The sequence below is a fragment of the Pipra filicauda genome, unplaced genomic scaffold, assembly GCF_003945595.2.
Source record: "Pipra filicauda isolate LSUMZ 115617 unplaced genomic scaffold, ASM394559v2 scaffold687_size377397_pilon, whole genome shotgun sequence".
NCBI classification, from domain to species: Eukaryota; Metazoa; Chordata; class Aves; order Passeriformes; family Pipridae; genus Pipra; species Pipra filicauda.
In genome coordinates this window covers 18,978-42,401 of record NW_024104850.1, presented here as the reverse complement: position 1 = coordinate 42,401, position 23,424 = coordinate 18,978, and the positions used below count along the sequence as shown (strand labels likewise).

General features: G+C 48.2%; 2 long non-coding RNA genes across 2 annotated transcripts; both read left to right on the top strand.

The window, feature by feature from the left end:
* Window positions 1-3,226: 3,226 nt before the first annotated feature.
* Window positions 3,227-3,870, top strand: LOC120324751. The gene is made up of 2 exons (XR_005566281.1): window positions 3,227-3,264; window positions 3,650-3,870. It is a non-coding gene; the product is annotated as an uncharacterized LOC120324751 (long non-coding RNA).
* A 6,903-nt stretch (window positions 3,871-10,773) lies between these two features.
* On the top strand, window positions 10,774-11,417 carry LOC120324752. The gene is made up of 2 exons (XR_005566282.1): window positions 10,774-10,811; window positions 11,197-11,417. It is a non-coding gene; the product is annotated as an uncharacterized LOC120324752 (long non-coding RNA).
* Window positions 11,418-23,424: the final 12,007 nt, after the last annotated feature.

The following is a 23,424-nucleotide window of genomic DNA, read 5'->3' as shown; positions in this document are numbered from 1 at the left end:
CACAACCAGACACACTTAAAAACACTCAGATACACTCAAGCAGAATCCCACACTCCCAGACACGCTCAGACACACTCAGACACTGTCAGGCACACGGAGAGATGCTCAGACACACTCGCACAAAGACACACTTGAGCACACTCAAACACACTCACACGCACTTAGGTACACTCCCACAAATCCAGACACAGTCAGAAATATTGGCACACATTCAGACACACTCAGACACTCGGAAACACTCACGCATTCTCAGACGCACTCAAACACACTCAAACACATTCGAACATACCCAGATATATTCGAACACACAGATATTCTCAGACATATTCAGACACACTCTCAGGAAACCAGAAACTCTTTGACACATTCAAAATAGCCAAGACACACTCAGACACACTCGCACATTCTCACACACACTCAGTCACACTCAGACCGGCTCAGACACACTCACACACCGTAAAAAACAATTAAGACACTCTCGCACATGCTCAGACGCAACGGCAAACACTCTCTCACACTCAGACACACTTAGACACACTCACAAACATTCGCACACATTCAGACACACTCTCACACACTCAGAAACACTCAGGCACGCTCAGACACACTCAAAAACGCTCAGGCACACAACCAGACACACTTAAACACAGTCAGACACACTCAAGCACACTCTCACACACCCAGACACACTCACACACTCTCACACACACTCAGGCACACTCAGACACACTGAGAAATATTCAGACACCCTCGCATACACTCGGACATATTCAGACACACTCAGACACACTCAGAAACACTCGCACACACCCAGACACCTTCGTTCACATTAAGATATGGAAAGACAACCTTGCACAAAGCCAGATACACTTAAACACCCTCAGAGACGCTCAGACACGCTCCAATACACTCAGACACACTTAGACGAACCCAGACACTCCGATACGCTCAGGCACACTTAAAAACACTCAGAAATACAAAAGGACAGTCCCACACTCGAAAAACTCACACGCACTCAGGCACACTCAGACACACTGAGACACACTCAGACGCATTCACACACAGTCACACACTCAGTCACATTCAGACACAGTCAGATACGCTCAGACACAATCAGAGACACTCGGTCAGACACAATCAGATACACTCCGACAAAATCAGACACACTCAGGCGCACCCAGACACACTAAGACACAATCACACACAATCGGATACACCGGCAAACAGTGACAAAAAAATCAGACTCATAAATAAATGTTCAGGCACAGTCATGCAAACTGAGACACATTCGCAGGTACCCAGGACACACTCAGATATTCTCCGACACACTCGCACACGCTCAGACTTGCTCAGCCACACTCAGACACTCTTAGACACACTGCCACACACTCAGACACACTCGCACACAGCCAGACACACTGAAACACACTCAGACACACTCAAGAACACTCCGACATATCCAGACACTCTCAGAAGCATTTGCACACATTCAGACACACTCGCACACAATCAGGCACACTCACGCTCTGAGACACATTGAGATACGCTCAGATACACTCAGAAACATTCAGACACACTCGCACACGCTCAGACACACTCAGATACTCAGATACACTCAGACACACTCAGGCTAAACCAGAAACACTCAGATACAATCAGACACACTCACGCACACTAGAACACACTCCCATAAACCCAGACACATTGAGATATTCTCCGACACACTGAGACACACTCAGGTAGAGGCAGCCACACTCAAACTCACTCACACACACTCAGGCACACTCAGAACACTCACGCACGCACACAGTCGCACAAACTCACACACACTCGCACACGTTCTCATAAACTCGCACCCAGTCACACACACTCACACACCATCACACTCAGACACACTCAGATACACTCAGACACAGTCAGATACACTCCGATACACTCAGAAAAACTCAGAAACGCTCAGACACACCCAGACACATTCCCTCATACTCAGATATGCTCAGACACAATCGGACCCACTCGCACACAACCATACATGCTTAAACACACTCAGACACACTCAAGGACAGTCACACCGAGCCACATTCAGACAGTCTCCGACAGATACAGGCACACTGGGAGACGCTCAGACACACTCGCACACACTCAGACGTACTTTAGCGCACTCAAAAAAACACAAACTCACTCAGAAACACTCAAGCACTCTCCCTCGCATCCAGACACACTCAGAAGAATTTGCACACATTCAAACACACTTTCGCCCACTCAAATCAATCACAGACTGTCAGACACACTCAGGCACACTCAGACACACTCAGGGGCAATAAAAACAGACACACTCGCATACTCTCAGACACAGTAAGACACAGTAAAAAAAACACTCGCACACACTCGCACACAAACACATAGACACACACAAGCGCACTCAGAATCACCTGGAAACACTGAAAACAATCAAACCAAATGCAGACACACTTAAACACACTCCGACACACTCATGAAGACTCCCAGACACCCAGTCAGACTCAGATACATTCAAACACGAAGACATAGGCACACTGAAACACGCTCTCACTCAGTCGCACATACTCTCACAAAGACATACACGCTTGAACACACTTAGACACGCGCGCACACAGTCAGACAAAACAGCAAACACACTTAGACACACTCGCACACACCCAGACACATTCACTCACATTCGGAATCGCTCAGACCCACTCACACACACTCATACACAGCCAGACCCACTTAAACACACTGAGACACAGTCAAGCACACTCCCACACACCCAGACACACTCAGGCATTCTGAGAGACGGTCAGACACACTCGTACACGCTCAAACACATGGTGGAACCTCATGGAACCAAGGACCATTGTGACAGTGCAGGGCCTTCTGGAGCCAAAGGAGCCCTGGGACACGGGGCAATCTCATGGAATCAAGGCAGCACTGTCACCCTGGGAAAACTCCTGGAATTCAGGGCCCGTTGTGACACTGCAGTTCCCCATGGAACAAAAAGAACCCTGGGACGCTGCAGAAACTCCTGGAATCAAGGGACCATTGTGACATTGAGGGGGCTGATGGAATCTCAGAGTCCATTGGGACAATCCAGGGCCTCATGAAATCAAAGGAATTCTGGGACACTGTTGAACCTCCTGGAACCTCTCCCCTGCTCTCCCAGTGCCCTCATCCATCGAGCTCCCAGCCCGGCCCCACCCCCTGCTCTCCTCCAGCCTGGATTTCTCCCCTGCAGGGGCAGCTGAGGTGGTTCCAGGGCGGGAGCTTTCGGGGCAGGGGGTGGCTCCTGACGTGCTGCTGGAACCGCCCCCTGCCAGGGTGGGCCCGTCAGCCTGGGGCACCTCCTCACCCGAGCCTGGGAGACAGACCGGCAACTGGGAGGGGGTTTGGGAAGGAATGGGGAGGCTGAGAAGGGGTTGAGGGTCATGGGGGTAACTGGGAAGGGGTTTGGGGGATCTTGGGGGTTGGGAGGGAGGTTGGGGAGATTGGGACAACTGTGAGGGTGTTTGGGGAATCGTCGGGAGTCTGGGAAGGGACTGGGAGAGAGTTTGTCTGGCTGGGAAGGGCAACGATAGAGCGGCTTGGTGGGCACCTGACATCCAGACAAGGTCAACCCACTGCAACATTGCAGGGTCTCATGGAACCAAAGGACTGCTGGGACACTTGGGGAACTCACAAAATCAAGCGACCGTCGTGACACTGCCCTGCATCATGGAAGCAAATGTTCCCTGGGAAATTACAGAAAACCAGGGAATTAAGGGACATCATTGAATTAAACAAACCCTGGGATATCTTTGGAACTTCATGGAATCAAAGGGATAAAACGAAAGAATTAAACCCAATGACCAGAAAGCATTGGATCGAACATTTCTTTAATATGCCAGCTGGGGATTCATGGGGGTACTCTACCATGCATGAATCAAAGAATCTGTTTAAATTTTGGAATATAAATACAGTGATACTTGAAAGACCCCCCCCTTCACAAGCAGTCCATACTTATGGTTTTGGGGTCAAATAGCATCTGGGATTGTATTCGTGGAGCAAGACTTCATCTAGCATCCATTTTTTTCTGGGAGGGGCAGTCATTTCCGCAGAGTGGTCTTCTCGCTTAACAGGCCTCGTAGCTTCTCTGATTGATCTATCCGACCTCCAACCCCTAAACTAAATGTTCTAGGACCAGCTAAGATGTGTCTTAGAACTTCCCATTTGCTTCAACAATGTCTAATTGACTTTCTTTTTAACAGAACAATCTCTTATTAGACAAGTTTTCTGAGGCATGTAAGCTAATTTCTTGAAGGTGGGCAGACGAGACACTCTCTATTAGTTTTCATGTATCATCTGCATTCTCTCTCCTAAAACTAATTGTAGTCTTAAAAGAAAAGACCACTACCATGCCAAGAAAGCAAATCCCTTTCTTGATTAGGATTTTTATCTAAGAAAAAACTTCCGATTTACGAAGTTGTTTAGAAAGGAGATCCTCTCATTTCAGTGCCATTATGACAATATGGGGCCTCATGGAGCACATGGAACAATGAACACTGCAGATTCAAGGGAATCAAGGGGCCACTGTGACACTCTAGGGCCTCATGGAAGAGGGAGACCCTGCAGAGAGACTTCAAACCAGAGGTTTGGGCAATCATCATCAAGAGGAAGTTCAAGAAGGGGAAGTGCCGGATTCTGTCCCTGGGATGGGGCAACCCCGGCTGTACAGACAGACTGGGAATTACATGCTGTGTAACAGTGCTGGAAAATGGCCTCTGAGGTCCTGGTGGATGACCAGTTGGCCAAGAGTCGGTGGTACCCTGACAGGGGCTCACCGTTCGGTCATGCGAGTGTTTTCAGACACACGAGTTCTCCCCTTGCACACAGACACAGACAGTTCATGGCAGCAGGGGCAGCTTCTGCTGGCACGCCCGGAGCCTGGATGCACCTCAGCCCTTGTGGGGTGCCACCTGCTCTACCACTATCTGAGATACCCCACGGCCTGAGTGATGGAAACGGGGAGCTCTGTCCACAGAAGCACATCCTAGAGCTGCATCCAGAGGTTTTGCAGGGTTTAGTACCATAAATGCGAAGTGACATCGAGACACTCCTGGTCTCACATAACTTCAAAACCCCCCATGAGGCTGATGGCATTTGTACTTCCTCAAGGTCATCTCCCCACACCAACACCAGGTGTGTGCTCAAGACTTGTCTATGCAATGCAAACATTCGCACAAACGCAGACACACTCAGATATACTCCGAAACTCTACGACACACTCAGGTACACCCAGACACACTCATACACACTCGCACACAATCAGACGCACTCGCACACACTCAGATATGCTCAGACACATTCAGACACACTCAGAAACAATAATGCACACTCAGAAAAACTTGCAAACACTGATAATCAGACCCATAAATATAGGCTCAGGCACAGTCACCCACACTCAGACACACCCAAACAAACCCAGACACACTCAGACATATCAGCACACACACAATCAGTCACACTCAGACACGCTCAGACACACTCGCACACACTCACACATATTCACACACACTCGAACACACTAACACACACTCAATCACACTCAGACACGCTCAGACAGACTCAGACACATTCACTCACACTCAGAAAGGTTCAGACACACTCAGACACACTCACAAAAAGCCAGACACACTTAAGCACACTCAGAAACACTCAAGCACACTCCCACATGTCCAAACACACACAGACACATTCAGACACACTCAGACTCATAAAGGCACACTGAGAGATGCTCAGACACACTCTCACAAACTCAGACACACTTGTGCATATTCAAACACACTCAGACACACTCAAGCACACTCCCACACATCCAGACACACTCAGAAATATTCGCACACATTCACACTCTCGCACACTCAGAAACACTCACACACTCTCAGAAACACTCAGGTACACTCAGTCACACTCTCACATTGCAGGACACACGTAGACACACTCAGACACACTCAGACACAAGCACATACACTCAGACACACCTGCAAACAGTGACAAATAATCAGACTAAAAATATATGCTCAGGTACACTCACACACACTGAGACACAGTCGCACAAACCCAGACACATTCAGATATACTCCGACACACTCAGGCACACCCAGACACAATCAGACACACTCGCACACACTCGCTAAAACTCACACACACTAACACACACTCACACACTCAGTCACACTCACTCACACTCAGATACCGTCAGATAAACTCAGACTCACTGAGACACTATCGCACAGACTAAAACACTCATACACACTGACACACACTCACACACTCAGTCACACTCACTCACACTCAGATACCGTCAGATAAACTCAGACTCACTGAGACACTATCGCACAGACTAAAACACTCATACACACTGACACACACTCGGACACGCTCAGACACACTCAGATAGGCTAAGGCACACTCAGACACACTCGCACACACTCAGACACACTCAAGCACAATCCCACACACCCGGACACACTCAGACACTCTCAGGCACTCTCAAGCACACGGAGAGACGTTCAGACACACTGGCACACAGACACACTTGAGCACACTCAAACGCACTCAGACGCACTCAAGCAAACTCCCACACATCCAGACACACTCAGAAACATTTGCACACTTTCAGACAAACTCACACACTCAGAAACACTCAAACACTCTTAGACTCAATCAGGCACACTCAAACACACTTGAACACACTCAGACGCATTGGCGCACACAGATATTCTCAGACGCATTCAGACACACTCTAAAGAAAACCAGACACACTTAGAAACACTCAAACAAACCCAGACACACTAAGAAACACTCAGTCACACTCAGACACACTCAGACACACTAAAAAACATTAAGACACACTCGCACATGCTCAGACAAACAGCAAACACTCTCACACACTCAGAAACACTCGCACACACCCAGACATCTTCGCTCACATTCAGATACGCTCAGAAAACCTCGCACAAAGCCAGATACACTTTAACACACTCAGACACACTCAGACAAAATCAGGCACACTCAGACACAATCAGAAACACTCAGACACGCTCAGACACACTCGCACGCAGCAATGCACACTTAAACACACTCAGAAACACTAAAGCACAGTCCAACACTCGCACAAACTCACACACTCAGACACACTCATACAGGTTCAGGCACACTCAGGCACAATCAGACACAGAAACAGTCACACACTCCCAGACACTCTCAAACACTCTCAGACACAGACACACTCAGATGCATTCACACACAATCATACACGCTCAGTCACATTCAGACACAGTCAGATACGCTCAGACACACTCTCACACACTCAAGAACAGTCCCACACACATTTAGACACACTCTGACACAAACACTTACAATCGGACACACCTACAAACACTGACAAAAAAATCACACTCATAAATAAATGCTGAGGCACTCTCACACACACTGAGACACATTTGCAGAAACCCAGGACACACTCGCACACGCTCAGACACACTCAGACACACTTAGACACACTGCGACAAAATCAGACACCCTCGCACACAACCAGACACACTTAAAAACACTCAGATACACTCAAGCAGAATCCCACACTCCCAGACACGCTCAGACACACTCGCACAAAGACACACTTGAGCACACTCAAACACACTCACACGCACTTAGGTACACTCCCACAAATCCAGACACAGTCAGAAATATTGGCACACATTCAGACACACTCAGACACTCGGAAACACTCACGCATTCTCAGACGCACTCAAACACACTCAAACACATTCGAACATACCCAGATATATTCGAACACACAGATATTCTCAGACATATTCAGACACACTCTCAGGAAACCAGAAACTCTTTGACACATTCAAAATAGCCAAGACACACTCAGACACACTCGCACATTCTCACACACACTCAGTCACACTCAGACCGGCTCAGACACACTCACACACCGTAAAAAACAATTAAGACACTCTCGCACATGCTCAGACGCAACGGCAAACACTCTCTCACACTCAGACACACTTAGACACACTCACAAACATTCGCACACATTCAGACACACTCTCACACACTCAAACACTCAGGCACGCTCAGACACACTCAAAAACGCTCAGGCACACAACCAGACACACTTAAACACAGTCAGACACACTCAAGCACACTCTCACACACCCAGACACACTCACACACTCTCACACACACTCAGGCACACTCAGACACACTGAGAAATATTCAGACACCCTCGCATACACTCGGACATATTCAGACACACTCAGACACACTCAGAAACACTCGCACACACCCAGACACCTTCGTTCACATTAAGATATGGAAAGACAACCTTGCACAAAGCCAGATACACTTAAACACCCTCAGAGACGCTCAGACACGCTCCAATACACTCAGACACACTTAGACGAACCCAGACACTCCGATACGCTCAGGCACACTTAAAAACACTCAGAAATACAAAAGGACAGTCCCACACTCGAAAAACTCACACGCACTCAGGCACACTCAGACACACTGAGACACACTCAGACGCATTCACACACAGTCACACACTCAGTCACATTCAGACACAGTCAGATACGCTCAGACACAATCAGAGACACTCGGTCAGACACAATCAGATACACTCCGACAAAATCAGACACACTCAGGCGCACCCAGACACACTAAGACACAATCACACACAATCGGATACACCGGCAAACAGTGACAAAAAAATCAGACTCATAAATAAATGTTCAGGCACAGTCATGCAAACTGAGACACATTCGCAGGTACCCAGGACACACTCAGATATTCTCCGACACACTCGCACACGCTCAGACTTGCTCAGCCACACTCAGACACTCTTAGACACACTGCCACACACTCAGACACACTCGCACACAGCCAGACACACTGAAACACACTCAGACACACTCAAGAACACTCCGACATATCCAGACACTCTCAGAAGCATTTGCACACATTCAGACACACTCGCACACAATCAGGCACACTCACGCTCTGAGACACATTGAGATACGCTCAGATACACTCAGAAACATTCAGACACACTCGCACACGCTCAGACACACTCAGATACTCAGATACACTCAGACACACTCAGGCTAAACCAGAAACACTCAGATACAATCAGACACACTCACGCACACTAGAACACACTCCCATAAACCCAGACACATTGAGATATTCTCCGACACACTGAGACACACTCAGGTAGAGGCAGCCACACTCAAACTCACTCACACACACTCAGGCACACTCAGAACACTCACGCACGCACACAGTCGCACAAACTCACACACACTCGCACACATTCTCATAAACTCGCACCCAGTCACACACACTCACACACCATCACACTCAGACACACTCAGATACACTCAGACACAGTCAGATACACTCCGATACACTCAGAAAAACTCAGAAACGCTCAGACACACCCAGACACATTCCCTCATACTCAGATATGCTCAGACACAATCGGACCCACTCGCACACAACCATACATGCTTAAACACACTCAGACACACTCAAGGACAGTCACACCGAGCCACATTCAGACAGTCTCCGACAGATACAGGCACACTGGGAGACGCTCAGACACACTCGCACACACTCAGACGTACTTTAGCGCACTCAAAAAAACACAAACTCACTCAGAAACACTCAAGCACTCTCCCTCGCATCCAGACACACTCAGAAGAATTTGCACACATTCAAACACACTTTCGCCCACTCAAATCAATCACAGACTGTCAGACACACTCAGGCACACTCAGACACACTCAGGGGCAATAAAAACACTCAGACACACTCGCATACTCTCAGACACAGTAAGACACAGTAAAAAAAACACTCGCACACACTCGCACACAAACACATAGACACACACAAGCGCACTCAGAATCACCTGGAAACACTGAAAACAATCAAACCAAATGCAGACACACTTAAACACACTCCGACACACTCATGAAGACTCCCAGACACCCAGTCAGACTCAGATACATTCAAACACGAAGACATAGGCACACTGAAACACGCTCTCACTCAGTCGCACATACTCTCACAAAGACATACACGCTTGAACACACTTAGACACGCGCGCACACAGTCAGACAAAACAGCAAACACACTTAGACACACTCGCACACACCCAGACACATTCACTCACATTCGGAATCGCTCAGACCCACTCACACACACTCATACACAGCCAGACCCACTTAAACACACTGAGACACAGTCAAGCACACTCCCACACACCCAGACACACTCAGGCATTCTGAGAGACGGCCAGACACACTCGTACACGCTCAAACACATGGTGGAACCTCATGGAACCAAGGACCATTGTGACAGTGCAGGGCCTTCTGGAGCCAAAGGAGCCCTGGGACACGGGGCAATCTCATGGAATCAAGGCAGCACTGTCACCCTGGGAAAACTCCTGGAATTCAGGGCCCGTTGTGACACTGCAGTTCCCCGTGGAACAAAAAGAACCCTGGGACGCTGCAGAAACTCCTGGAATCAAGGGACCATTGTGACATTGAGGGGGCTGATGGAATCTCAGAGTCCATTGGGACAATCCAGGGCCTCATGAAATCAAAGGAATTCTGGGACACTGTTGAACCTCCTGGAACCTCTCCCCTGCTCTCCCAGTGCCCTCATCCATCGAGCTCCCAGCCCGGCCCCACCCCCTGCTCTCCTCCAGCCTGGATTTCTCCCCTGCAGGGGCAGCTGAGGTGGTTCCAGGGCGGGAGCTTTCGGGGCAGGGGGTGGCTCCTGACGTGCTGCTGGAACCGCCCCCTGCCAGGGTGGGCCCGTCAGCCTGGGGCACCTCCTCACCCGAGCCTGGGAGACAGACCGGCAACTGGGAGGGGGTTTGGGAAGGAATGGGGAGGCTGAGAAGGGGTTGAGGGTCATGGGGGTAACTGGGAAGGGGTTTGGGGGATCTTGGGGGTTGGGAGGGAGGTTGGGGAGATTGGGACAACTGTGAGGGTGTTTGGGGAATCGTCGGGAGTCTGGGAAGGGACTGGGAGAGAGTTTGTCTGGCTGGGAAGGGCAACGATAGAGCGGCTTGGTGGGCACCTGACATCCAGACAAGGTCAACCCACTGCAACATTGCAGGGTCTCATGGAACCAAAGGACTGCTGGGACACTTGGGGAACTCACAAAATCAAGCGACCGTCGTGACACTGCCCTGCATCATGGAAGCAAATGTTCCCTGGGAAATTACAGAAAACCAGGGAATTAAGGGACATCATTGAATTAAACAAACCCTGGGATATCTTTGGAACTTCATGGAATCAAAGGGATAAAACGAAAGAATTAAACCCAATGACCAGAAAGCATTGGATCGAACATTTCTTTAATATGCCAGCTGGGGATTCATGGGGGTACTCTACCATGCATGAATCAAAGAATCTGTTTAAATTTTGGAATATAAATACAGTGATACTTGAAAGACCCCCCCTTCACAAGCAGTCCATACTTATGGTTTTGGGGTCAAATAGCATCTGGGATTGTATTCGTGGAGCAAGACTTCATCTAGCATCCATTTTTTCTGGGAGGGGCAGTCATTTCCGCAGAGTGGTCTTCTCGCTTAGCAGGCCTCGTAGCTTCTCTGATTGATCTATCCGACCTCCAACCCCTAAACTAAATGTTCTAGGACCAGCTAAGATGTGTCTTAGAACTTCCCATTTGCTTCAACAATGTCTAATTGACTTTCTTTTTAACAGAACAATCTCTTATTAGACAAGTTTTCTGAGGCATGTAAGCTAATTTCTTGAAGGTGGGCAGACGAGACACTCTCTATTAGTTTTCATGTATCATCTGCATTCTCTCTCCTAAAACTAATTGTAGTCTTAAAAGAAAAGACCACTACCATGCCAAGAAAGCAAATCCCTTTCTTGATTAGGATTTTTATCTAAGAAAAAACTTCCGATTTACGAAGTTGTTTAGAAAGGAGATCCTCTCATTTCAGTGCCATTATGACAATATGGGGCCTCATGGAGCACATGGAACAATGAACACTGCAGATTCAAGGGAATCAAGGGGCCACTGTGACACTCTAGGGCCTCATGGAAGAGGGAGACCCTGCAGAGAGACTTCAAACCAGAGGTTTGGGCAATCATCATCAAGAGGAAGTTCAAGAAGGGGAAGTGCCGGATTCTGTCCCTGGGATGGGGCAACCCCGGCTGTACAGACAGACTGGGAATTACATGCTGTGTAACAGTGCTGGAAAATGGCCTCTGAGGTCCTGGTGGATGACCAGTTGGCCAAGAGTCGGTGGTACCCTGACAGGGGCTCACCGTTCGGTCATGCGAGTGTTTTCAGACACACGAGTTCTCCCCTTGCACACAGACACAGACAGTTCATGGCAGCAGGGGCAGCTTCTGCTGGCACGCCCGGAGCCTGGATGCACCTCAGCCCTTGTGGGGTGCCACCTGCTCTACCACTATCTGAGATACCCCACGGCCTGAGTGATGGAAACGGGGAGCTCTGTCCACAGAAGCACATCCTAGAGCTGCATCCAGAGGTTTTGCAGGGTTTAGTACCATAAATGCGAAGTGACATCGAGACACTCCTGGTCTCACATAACTTCAAAACCCCCCATGAGGCTGATGGCATTTGTACTTCCTCAAGGTCATCTCCCCACACCAACACCAGGTGTGTGCTCAAGACTTGTCTATGCAATGCAAACATTCGCACAAACGCAGACACACTCAGATATACTCCGAAACTCTACGACACACTCAGGTACACCCAGACACACTCATACACACTCGCACACAATCAGACGCACTCGCACACACTCAGATATGCTCAGACACATTCAGACACACTCAGAAACAATAATGCACACTCAGAAAAACTTGCAAACACTGATAATCAGACCCATAAATATAGGCTCAGGCACAGTCACCCACACTCAGACACACCCAAACAAACCCAGACACACTCAGACATATCAGCACACACACAATCAGTCACACTCAGACACGCTCAGACACACTCGCACACACTCACACATATTCACACACACTCGAACACACTAACACACACTCAATCACACTCAGACACGCTCAGACAGACTCAGACACATTCACTCACACTCAGAAAGGTTCAGACACAATCAGACACACTCACAAAAAGCCAGACACACTTAAGCACACTCAGAAACACTCAAGCACACTCCCACATGTCCAAACACACACAGACACATTCAGACACACTCAGACTCATAAAGGCACACTGAGAGATGCTCAGACACACTCTCACAAACTCAGACACACTTGTGCATATTCAAACACACTCAGACACACTCAAGCACACTCCCACACATCCAGACACACTCAGAAATATTCGCACACATTCACACTCTCGCACACTCAGAAACACTCACACACTCTCAGAAACACTCAGGTACACTCAGTCACACTCTCACATAGCAGGACACACGTAGACACACTCAGACACACTCAGACACAAGCACATACACTCAGACACACCTGCAAACAGTGACAAATAATCAGACTAAAAATATATGCTCAGGCACACTCACACACACTGAGACACAGTCGCACAAACCCAGACACATTCAGATATACTCCGACACACTCAGGCACACCCAGACACAATCAGACACACTCGCACACGCTCGCTAAAACTCACACACACTAACACACACTCACACACTCAGTCACACTCACTCACACTCAGATACCGTCAGATAAACTCAGACTCATTGAGACACTATCGCACAGACTAAAACACTCATACACACTGACACACACTCACACACTCAGTCACACTCACTCACACTCAGATACCGTCAGATAAACTCAGACTCACTGAGACACTATCGCACAGACTAAAACACTCATACACACTGACACACACTCGGACACGCTCAGACACACTCAGATAGGCTAAGGCACACTCAGACACACTCACACACACTCAGACACACTCAAGCACAATCCCACACACCCGGACACACTCAGACACTCTCAGGCACTCTCAAGCACACGGAGAGACGTTCAGACACACTGGCACACAGACACACTTGAGCACACTCAAACGCACTCAGACGCACTCAAGCAAACTCCCACACATCCAGACACACTCAGAAACATTTGCACACTTTCAGACAAACTCACACACTCAGAAACACTCAAACACTCTTAGACTCAATCAGGCACACTCAAACACACTTGAACACACTCAGACGCATTGGCGCACACAGATATTCTCAGACGCATTCAGACACACTCTAAAGAAAACCAGACACACTTAGAAACACTCAAACAAACCCAGACACACTAAGAAACACTCAGTCACACTCAGACACACTCAGACACACTAAAAAACATTAAGACACACTCGCACATGCTCAGACAAACAGCAAACACTCTCACACACTCAGAAACACTCGCACACACCCAGACATCTTCGCTCACATTCAGATACGCTCAGAAAACCTCGCACAAAGCCAGATACACTTTAACACACTCAGACACACTCAGACAAAATCAGGCACACTCAGACACAATCAGGCACACTCAGACACGCTCAGACACACTCGCACGCAGCAATGCACACTTAAACACACTCAGAAACACTAAAGCACAGTCCAACACTCGCACAAACTCACACACTCAGACACACTCATACAGGTTCAGGCACACTCAGGCACAATCAGACACAGAAACAGTCACACACTCCCAGACACTCTCAAACACTCTCAGACACAGACACACTCAGATGCATTCACACACAATCATACACGCTCAGTCACATTCAGACACAGTCAGATACGCTCAGACACACTCTCACACACTCAAGAACAGTCCCACACACATTTAGACACACTCTGACACAAACACTTACAATCGGACACACCTACAAACACTGACAAAAAAATCACACTCATAAATAAATGCTGAGGCACTCTCACACACACTGAGACACATTTGCAGAAACCCAGGACACACTCGCACACGCTCAGACACACTCAGACACACTTAGACACACTGCGACAAAATCAGACACCCTCGCACACAACCAGACACACTTAAAAACACTCAGATACACTCAAGCAGAATCCCACACTCCCAGACACGCTCAGACACACTCGCACAAAGACACACTTGAGCACACTCAAACACACTCACACGCACTTAGGTACACTCCCACAAATCCAGACACAGTCAGAAATATTGGCACACATTCAGACACACTCAGACACTCGGAAACACTCACGCATTCTCAGACGCACTCAAACACACTCAAACACATTCGAACATACCCAGATATATTCGAACACACAGATATTCTCAGACATATTCAGACACACTCTCAGGAAACCAGAAACTCTTTGACACATTCAAAATAGCCAAGACACACTCAGACACACTCGCACATTCTCACACACACTCAGTCACACTCAGACCGGCTCAGACACACTCACACACCGTAAAAAACAATTAAGACACTCTCGCACATGCTCAGACGCAACGGCAAACACTCTCTCACACTCAGACACACTTAGACACACTCACAAACATTCGCACACATTCAGACACACTCTCACACACTCAGAAACACTCACACACTCTCAGACACACTCAGGCACGCTCAGACACACTCAAAAACGCTCAGGCACACAACCAGACACACTTAAACACAGTCAGACACACTCAAGCACACTCTCACACACCCAGACACACTCACACACTCTCACACACACTCAGGCACACTCAGACACACTGAGAAATATTCAGACACCCTCGCATACACTCGGACATATTCAGACACACTCAGACACACTCAGAAACACTCGCACACACCCAGACACCTTCGTTCACATTAAGATATGGAAAGACAACCTTGCACAAAGCCAGATACACTTAAACACCCTCAGAGACGCTCAGACACGCTCCAATACACTCAGACACACTTAGACGAACCCAGACACTCCGATACGCTCAGGCACACTTAAAAACACTCAGAAATACAAAAGGACAGTCCCACACTCGAAAAACTCACACGCACTCAGGCACACTCAGACACACTGAGACACACTCAGATGCATTCACACACAGTCACACACTCAGTCACATTCAGACACAGTCAGATACGCTCAGACACAATCAGAGACACTCGGTCAGACACAATCAGATACACTCCGACAAAATCAGACACACTCAGGCGCACCCAGACACACTAAGACACAATCACATACAATCGGATACACCGGCAAACAGTGACAAAAAAATCAGACTCATAAATAAATGTTCAGGCACAGTCATGCAAACTGAGACACATTCGCAGGTACCCAGGACACACTCAGATATTCTCCGACACACTCGCACACGCTCAGACTTGCTCAGCCACACTCAGACACTCTTAGACACACTGCCACACACTCAGACACACTCGCACACAGCCAGACACACTGAAACACACTCAGACACACTCAAGAACACTCCGACATATCCAGACACTCTCAGAAGCATTTGCACACATTCAGACACACTCGCACACAATCAGGCACACTCACGCTCTGAGACACATTGAGATACGCTCAGATACACTCAGAAACATTCAGACACACTCGCACACGCTCAGACACACTCAGATACTCAGATACACTCAGACACACTCAGGCTAAACCAGAAACACTCAGATACAATCAGACACACTCACGCACACTAGAACACACTCCCATAAACCCAGACACATTGAGATATTCTCCGACACACTGAGACACACTCAGGTAGAGGCAGCCACACTCAAACTCACTCACACACACTCAGGCACACTCAGAACACTCACGCACGCACACAGTCGCACAAACTCACACACACTCGCACACGTTCTCATAAACTCGCACCCAGTCACACACACTCACACACCATCACACTCAGACACACTCAGATACACTCAGACACAATCAGATACACTCCGATACACTCAGAAAAACTCAGAAACGCTCAGACACACCCAGACACATTCCCTCATACTCAGATATGCTCAGACACAATCGGACCCACTCGCACACAACCATACATGCTTAAACACACTCAGACACACTCAAGGACAGTCACACCGAGCCACATTCAGACAGTCTCCGACAGATACAGGCACACTGGGAGACGCTCAGACACACTCGCACACACTCAGACGTACTTTAGCGCACTCAAAAAAACACAAACTCACTCAGAAACACTCAAGCACTCTCCCTCGCATCCAGACACACTCAGAAGAATTTGCACACATTCAAACACACTTTCGCCCACTCAAATCAATCACAGACTGTCAGACACACTCAGGCACACTCAGACACACTCAGGGGCAATAAAAACACTCAGACACACTCGCATACTCTCAGACACAGTAAGACACAGTAAAAAAAACACTCGCACACACTCGCACACAAACACATAGACACACACAAGCGCACTCAGAATCACCTGGAAACACTGAAAACAATCAAACCAAATGCAGACACACTTAAACACACTCCGACACACTCATGAAGACTCCCAGACACCCAGTCAGACTCAGATACATTCAACCACGAAGACATAGGCACACTGAAACACGCTCTCACTCAGTCGCACATACTCTCACAAAGACATACACGCTTGAACACACTTAGACACGCGCGCACACAGTCAGACAAAACAGCAAACACACTTAGACACACTCGCACACACCCAGACACATTCACTCACATTCGGAATCGCTCAGACCCACTCACACACACTCATACACAGCCAGACCCACTTAAACACACTGAGACACAGTCAAGCACACTCCCACACACCCAGACACACTCAGGCATTCTGAGAGATGGTCAGACACACTCGTACACGCTCAAACACAATTGAGCAAAATATCCCACATTCAGACACACTCAGAAATATTCGCACAGATTCAGACACACTCTCACACGCTCAACCGTATTCAGAGATATTCGCAAATACTCAGACTCACTTGAACACACTTATACATACTCATACCCTCTTCCACAAATTCAGACACTTAAATATATTCTCACATTCACTCAGGTACACAGAGAAACACTGCACACACAGACAGACTCAGATACACTATGCCACACTCAGACACACGCAGGCACACCGAGACACACACACACTCTCACACAGCCCGGCACAAACGTTGGCACACAGAGAACGACTTGATCACACTCACACTTACAGAAACAGTTACACACATTCAGACCCACGCAGATGCAGTGAAGGTCTCGTACACACAGTCAGATAAAATCAGACCCACTTTCTCAGAGTCACACAGGATCAGACACTGTCGCAATCTCTTGGTCACATAAACACGCAGACACTCTGGCCGGTAGACTCTCTCAGAGACAGTCATGCGCACTCAGAGGTATTCTTACGCATTCAGACGTAGACATACTCGCACACACGAAGACAAAGAGGCACACCCTGACACGCAAAAAGTCAGAAAACCTATATCACACTCAGACACACTCACTCAGGCACGCACAACTTTAGACACACGATAACACTCTGACACAGTCCCACACCATCAGAGATACTCTGAGAATCTCAGACATAATCAAACACGCTCAGACATACTTGAACACCCTCAAGCACTTTGCAATCACTCATCGAGACGAACGCACACTTAAGCACTCGAAAACAGCCAAAGGCAGAGAGACAAACACGGTTTCACACAGAGACACTCCCAGAAACATTCAGTCACAGAATCAGACATCCTTAGACACCTGGGAAACCATTAGGTTCTATCTATCCCAAGTAGACACACTCGGGCACAGTGAGAGACTTTTGTAGAAAGTCTCGCACTTTCGCACTCATTGATGCGCAGTAAGAAAGACTCGGAGAGGTTGACAGTGACTCAGACAAAGATAAACGTTCGCACACCACCTTAAACTGTTGAGGAGAGACACAGTAGCAGAAACCCATTCTCCTTTTCACACACAATGAGAGGTAATCGCATACACTCTCACACACTTGTCTTCAAAAAAAATTGGACATTCCGTCTCCCGTAGAAGTTTGAACAAACCCAGGAAAAAATCAGACAAATTGGGAAACACTCCGAGACCTATTTAATATGTACGTGTTTTTCTGCTTATGCGTGTGTTCGAGTGTCGTTGAGTTCGTGCGAACGTGTTCGTGTTTGTCTGTGTTGCAATATGTCTGATGTGTCTGAGTTGTTGAGAATGTGTGTGAGGGTGTGTAATTTCAGCCAAATGTTTGAGAGTGTTTCTGAGCATCTGTGAGTGTTGTCGAATGTTCCTGAGCCTATCTGAATTTGTGTCCATGTGTGCATCTCGGTGTGTTTCAATTGCCATGCTATTCTGAGTTTTCTATGTTTTTCTGGTTTTTTATCATTTCTGCTATTTTTACTGTATATGAGTGTGTCTGGTTTAGCAAGGCTGTCAGATAATGTGCGAGAGGATGTGTCCGTGTTTGTGAGCGTGTCTGCCAGTACGATTGTCTGGGTTTGTTTTTGGGTGTCACTGTGTGTCTACGTGTGTCATAGTGTGTTCAAAGGGTGCACCAACTTTCATTAGGTTTTGGGGTATGTCTGAGGTTTTCCTATTGTGTCTCTTTTTCTTCACCTAATTTCTGCTTTTATTAGCGTGAACGAGTGTACCCAGTTTTGTACTATTATTTCTTCAGTGTGTCTATGTGTGTTTGCTAAAGTTATTTCTTTTCTTGTGCACTTGTGTGTGAACGCTTCTCTGTGTTTCTGGGTCTGGTTGTGTTTGTGTGTTTGGATGTGTTCGCATGTGCCTGGTTATTTGTCAGAGTGTGTGACTGAGTCCCAGTGTGTCCGGGAGTGTAAGAGTTTGGATATTTGCGAGGACATCCGGGAGATTACGGGTCTGTTTTTTTGTGTTATGCTTATACAGCTCTGTTTTGTTTTTCTCCCATGTGCACGGGTCTGTTGGCCTTTAAAAAGTTGTTGATGGGTGTACTCATGTGTTCTTGTGCACGTACACGTAAACCTGAGTGTGCTCGGGTTTGCACGAGTGCGATTGGATGCGTTTGGTGAACCTGGGTGTTCTCCGTTCTGTACGGGTTTACATCTGTGTTCTCGGCTCTAGAGGGTGTTTCCCAGTGCACTCACCTGTGCACCCCCATGCACACAGAAGAACACGTGGCCTGCGAACGACTGACGTGGCAGCCAGGAAAGAAAGCACTGAGCCCTCCATCTTTTGTCTTCTCTTGCACCACTCTCTGAACTACATCTACAGCATGCTCTTTCTGCCCGGATCTTTTTGCTCTGGGAGGAATATATTTCCATATTTAATTTTGACACTCGGACTGCAACTTGGAAGCCAGGGCAGCTGGCTTCCAATATAGCGAGTGCCCTTCGAGCAAGGAAAGAAAGCCCTGACCCTCCGTCTCTCCTCTTCAGTTGCTGCGCAGATTTCCTCACTACCTGCACAGCAAGAGCTTTCTGTGGAGGAACATTCCTTCTGGTAGAAATCTTCTTCCATATTGAATTTTGGTCCCCGCCCAGTTCCTCACTTCGCAGTGTGCCTACCTGCAAACAACAGCCTTTCCAGCCAAGAAAGAAAGACCTGTCACTCCGTCTCTACTGTGTAGTTTTTCCTCCACTCGCGGCACAACAGGCACAGCTAGTGCTACATCCCGGAACCTTTTGTTCTTAAAGGAATCTGCCCCGGACCAAAACTCTTGGTGTGAACCTAGTGCCGTTATTGGCGCACCAACGGCAGTGGAGGGACAGAGGTCAGACCTCTCTTTCCTGTTTGGAAGGGCAGTAGTTCACCTGCCGATTTCCATGGGTGCTCTCGGATGGTCTCCCTAGTTAACTCACCAAACACACCTCAGAACACACAAACACACTCGTTCACCCTCGAACACACTTGTGCACACCAGAGTACTCACTGGAAGACAAAAGCAGAACCATGCACGCCTGAGCGCTGCTGTGAACACAACACCCAGGCATACCCATGCACATTATTTTTCACCCGCACACAACCAGAAAAACAAAAAGTCACCCGCAAACACATACACATACTTTCGCACACAAAAAGAGAGAATAAAAAAACGTTTTATTTTGGTGTAGCTGTGTGTATCTGTGTGCGAAAGTGTTTGTGACTGCTTACAGGTGTGTTTCACCCTGAGTCCTTGCTGGTGTATTTGTATTTTCTCTGGTGTGTTTGGGTGTGCACGGGTGTGCACAGGTATGCCTGGTTTTACTCTGCTGTGCTCACATCTGCTTGGTTGTGCACGGATGCGCCTGGATGTACTCAAGTGTTTTCAGGTCTGCACAGGTGTTCTTTGTTGTGTTCCTGTGTACAGAGGTGAGAATAGCAAAACACACCTCTACAAGCCTTTCCCCGGCATCTGAGAGTGTTTGAGTGTTTCTGAGTCCCTGAGAGTGTATCTAAATGTGTGTAAATGTTTCTGAGTGTGTCTGGATGTGTGGAAGTGTGCCTGAATGTGTTTGAGTGTGCTCAAGTGTGTCTGAGTGTGTGCGAGTGTGTCTGAGCATTTCTCATTGTGTCTGAGTGTGTCTGAGAGTGTCGAGTGTGTCGGAGTGTGTCATGGTATGTGAGACGGTGCTTGAGTGTGTCTGAGTGAAATTAAGTGTGTCTGGCTGTGTGCGAGTGTGTCTAAGTGTGTCTGAGTGTACAAGTGTGTTTGCAGTTGTGTCTGAGCATGTGCTGGTGTTTTTGAGTGTTTCTGAGTGGGTCTGAGCGTTCCTGTGTCTGAGTGTGTGTGTGTGTACGAGTGTGTGTGAGTGTGTGCAAGTGTGTCTGAGTGTGACTGGGTTAGCCTGAGTGTGTCTGTGTCGAAGTGTATCTGAGTGTGTCTGAGCATGTGCGAGTGTGTCTGGGTGTTTCTGAGTGTGAGTGTATCACAGTGTGTGTTTGTGTCTGAGATTGTCTGTGTTTGTGCGAGTGTGTCTCAGTGTGGGTGAGTGTGCCTGAGTGTCTGATTGTTTGTCAGTGTTTGCAGGTGTGTCTGATTGTGTTTGAGCATGTGTGAGTGTGTCTGAGTGTGTGCGAATATGTCTGGGTGTGTGCTAGTATCTCTGTGTCTGAGAGTATCTGTGTGTGTGCGAATGTGTCTGGGAGTGTGCAGGTGTGTCTGAGTGTGTCTGAGTGCGTCTGAGAGTGTGTGTTTCTGAGTGTGTGAGAGTGTAACTGAATGTGTGAAAATGTTTTTGAGTATGTCTGGATGTGTGGGAGTGTCCTTGAGTGTGTCTGAGTTTACTCAAGTGTGTCTGAGTGTGTGCGAGTGTGTCTGAGCATCTCTCAGTGTGCCTGAGTGTGTCTGAGAGTGTCTGAGTGTGTCTGAGTGTGTCTGGGTGTGTGGGACTGTTCTTGAGTGTGTCTGAGTGTGTTTAAGTGTGTCTGGCTGTGTGCGAGTGTGTCTGAGTATGTCTTAGCCTATCTGAGTGTAAGCGAATGTGTCTGGTAGTGTGCGAGTGTGTCTAAGTCTGTCTGAGTGTGCGAGCGTGTTTGTGGTAAGGGTTAGGGTTTGTAGTTAGGGTTAGGGTTAGGGTTAGGGTCAGGGTTAGGGTTAGGGTTAGGGTCAGGGTTAGGGTCAGGGTCAGGGTTAGGGTTAGGGTTAGGGTCAGGGTCAGGGTTAGGGTTAGGGTTAGGGTCAGGGTTAGGGTTAGGGTTAGGGTTAGGGTTAGGGTTAGGGTTAGGGTTAGGGTTAGGGTTAGGGTCAGGGTTAGGGTTAGGGTCAGGGTTAGGGTCAGGGTCAGGGTTAGGGTTAGGGTCAGGGTTAGGGTTAGGGTCAGGGTTAGGGTTAGGGTCAGGGTTTAGGGTTAGGGTCAGGGTTAGGGTCAGGGTTAGGGTCAGGGTTAGGGTTAGGGTTAGGGTTAGGGTTAGGGTTTAGGGTTAGGGTCAGGGTTAGGGTTAGGGTTAGGGTTAGGGTTAGGGTTAGGGTTTAGGGTTAGGGTTAGGGTTAGGGTTAGGGTTAGGGTTAGGGTTAGGGTTAGGGTTAGGGTTAGGGGTAGGGTTAGGGTTAGGGTTAGGGTTAGGGTTAGGGTTAGGGTTAGGGTTAGGGTTAGGGTTAGGGTTAGGGTTAGGGTTAGGGGTAGGGTTAGGGTTAGGGTTAGGGGTAGGGTTAGGGTTAGGGTTAGGGTTAGGGTTAGGGTTAGGGTTAGGGTTAGGGTTAGGGTTAGGGTTAGGGTTAGGGTTAGGGTTAGGGTTAGGGTTAGGGTTAGGGTTAGGGTTAGGGTTAGGGTTAGGGTTAGGGTCAGGGTCAGGGTCAGGGTCAGGGTCAGGGTCAGGGTCAGGGTCAGGGTCAGGGTCAGGGTCAGGGTCAGGGTCAGGGTCAGGGTCAGGGTCAG